The sequence below is a fragment of the Atta cephalotes genome (genome assembly GCF_000143395.1).
Source record: "Atta cephalotes unplaced genomic scaffold scaffold00083, whole genome shotgun sequence".
NCBI classification, from domain to species: domain Eukaryota; kingdom Metazoa; phylum Arthropoda; class Insecta; order Hymenoptera; family Formicidae; genus Atta; species Atta cephalotes.
Window position 1 is genome coordinate 219,117 of NW_012130147.1, and position 3,213 is coordinate 222,329.

The window sequence follows — 3,213 nt, forward strand, 5'->3', positions numbered from 1 at the left end:
AGGTTGCTGGGGGACGTCACTCGCTGTCGCATCGAGCGCGAGCGATGAGTGGCGCGCGCTCGCTCGTCTTTTGTTTGCGATACGATGCGACTGCCAGCCTGGTGACAGCGACGACGTGGTGCGGCGTCGGGGGATGACACGGGGCGGTTTAGGGAGGATCGGGGTATGGTAGCGGCAAGGGGGATGAGCGCGCGCGCACGCCACTGGAAGGGGGCCGAAGCGCCCCGCGGGCCTGAAGGACGGGGGACGGGGGTGGATGGTGGTACGAGCCTGGGTGAGAATCATAGAGCTATGCTACACTTAACACGCACGCACGCACGCATGTATATCATGTGCGCGAGGATGACACACGCGCGGATGACCGTAAGCCTCCTCCGTACCGCGCGTTTCCCATATTGGGCCCTGGGTTGTTGTCGACAGGTTGCCGGATACGCATCCTGCGAATCCGCTTTGCCCTCCGGTGCGAGAGATGCGATGAGCTCCAAGCCGCTTCGATCACCTTTAAATATCACAAATGCGCGCGACTGCATTTATCCAAATACATACATATGTATAATATACAGAGATACACTTGGTTCCGCTCTATAGCTGTGTGTGCACCTCTCTCTTACATTCTTTTTTCTCGCGTACATTGAACAGCGTTGAATCGCCAAATCGCCAAAATGATCGCCAAATCGAACGTTCAAATTGAATACTTTTAAAATCTATTTATTTAGCAATACCAAGTTCTTATTGCCGTTTAAATTATTACAACAAGAAATTTAAATTAACAATAAAAGAAGAAACGTTTATATAACGGATAAAATAAAGAGGAAAGATTGTAATAAAGTCACTTTCGAAAAGTTAAGCGAATCGAAAAATTGCGCGAAACATTTTTTAAGAGCACCTGGCATATCACAATTTAATGCATGTTCGCGTCAACATACGTTTTAATTGAATAAACATCGTAATGTGTATATAATTTCAAACATCGGAAGGTTGCATCGCGATTCACGATGCAGGTGGGCTTTTTCGAAGATGCTGATGCGCGCGAGCAACATCACGGAAACGACAGCGGAAGCTTTTTATCGTGGCGAGTTTTCAAGAGAAATGTTATGCACTCGTTTTCCAAGTATACGATTGAGGTTTCATAGTGCACCGTCAGAGAATTTTTCTTTTTTACATGAAATAAAGCGCAACCAGAACGTTCGCAGAACGATTGACGTCGTTCGCGCGCGCGCGCACGTCAACGTCTCGCGCGATTTAATATTCATATTCTCCAAGTAAATACGTACACGCGGCGAAGCAGAGATTTTCCTGGGTCCAGCTGATAGTCCAACCATCAGTATGAAGTCTACGAATGCAAATACGATTTGCACTTGAGTTAGTTTTAAAATCTGTCATTTATATATCGTGGAGAAAATGCAATTTTTTACAGATTAAATTTTTAAAGAATTAAAGAATTTTTTTAGAATTAAAAAAATATTCTTTTCACACGACAAGAGAATACACGCGATATATACTCATGTGTATAATTTAATTTGTGTCCGCCTGCTTGCGGAATAAAGAGATCCATCTGCTCTCGTACGCTCGATATAACGCAATTCACATTTTATATATGTATATCACATTTATATATATATATATATATATATATATATATGTATTTATATATAGGTATATATATGTATATATAGATATATACGCAGGCGATGCGGCGAGAAAGAATCTCGATGGAATATTCAAGGGAAGATAGAATATCACGTATGAAATAACAGCCGCGATGCGGCGCGGCGGTTGAAAGGAGGCGAAGTAAGTTCGAGATGACAGAGTGGGGTCGTGGAGGATAACTCGGGTCTCGACCGCGGAGCTGCTTTTGACACGAATACGTTTACGTGATCTCGCGTGGCCTCTCGTTTCTCAGGACGTCGCTCGCCCGTAGCCCCGCAGTAACCTCGCTGTCGCTGTCACTGTCGCTGTCATCTCCCATACATGATCTTTTCTCTTTCCATCACGACAAATATATATTGTAGACAAGACTTAATTTTTAGCATATCTAGAGATACAAATACTACAAGTATAGGTACTACAAGTAGTAATAATAGTTGTATTATTGTAGAAAGCAACTCTAATTAATTTCTGTAGAAAATTTCGCGAAACGAAAGATGCGATTACATATTGGAAAATGCGTAAAAAATGTTATGTTACATTATATTTATTTATAACGATCCGCCCGCGCCCGTTCAGCCGAAGAGCAGAGAGAATTAATTGGACCCGGCGCGGCGCGGCTGCATTAATAAATTTCGCGGCTCGACACAGTGATGCATGGTTCGATAGCGACTTCCGGTGACACGATGACGAGCATAATTCAAAGGACGCATTTAATGCGAGGACAATTAAATGCAGTCCCCTTTCTCGGGCTCGGCGGTGTGCCGCTTCCCCGCTTCCCCGCTTCCTGAACGCGGTAAGTTATCCCCAAAGTTTCCGAACTTGGTCGCGCAAACAACTTTAATTAAATATCTACCGTCGCGGGGTGCAGCTGTGTGCGAGCCTCGTGTCTGTGTCTGTTACGTATCTATACGTGCGTGAGGAGAGAGCAAATTCGCGGACTGATGATATAATTCCCGTTCGATTGTCTTTTCGGGGATTGCGCCCCACCGCCGCCTGCTCCCCTTGCCTGCACCCTGCACGACGAATATATAAACGAAAATGAATAATGGAGGGCGTGCGTATTAATCGCGCTCTATCAGCGAGTGCACAGAGAGAAAGGGAACAGAGAGAAAGAGGGCAGGAATCCGCGCTACATATCATTTTCTAATTATGTCCGTCGTTACATGTATCAGCATCTGTTAATTACGACTCTCCGGCGAATTCGGGAATCTGCAATGTCATCTCTCTTTTCCATGCACGAATGTACAAAAAGATCTACCGTATAACGAGCAGATTTTCTACATTACATTCACTCATCCATCAAATATCGATGCGGAAAACAATCGATTGGATTATAGGGTGATTATACATATTATACATTATGATGAGAAATAAATACACATACTCTCTCTCTTCTCTCTCTCTCTCTCTCTCTCTCTCTCTCTCTCTCTCCTTCTCTCCTATTTTAGCATAGCAATGATAGGATCTTCTTATTTCGCTGTTATACCTCAAAAAACGTATTGAAACGTATCGAAACGCATTGAAACGAGAGGGAAGATTAGTTGAAAACGTGTAGGAAAATCG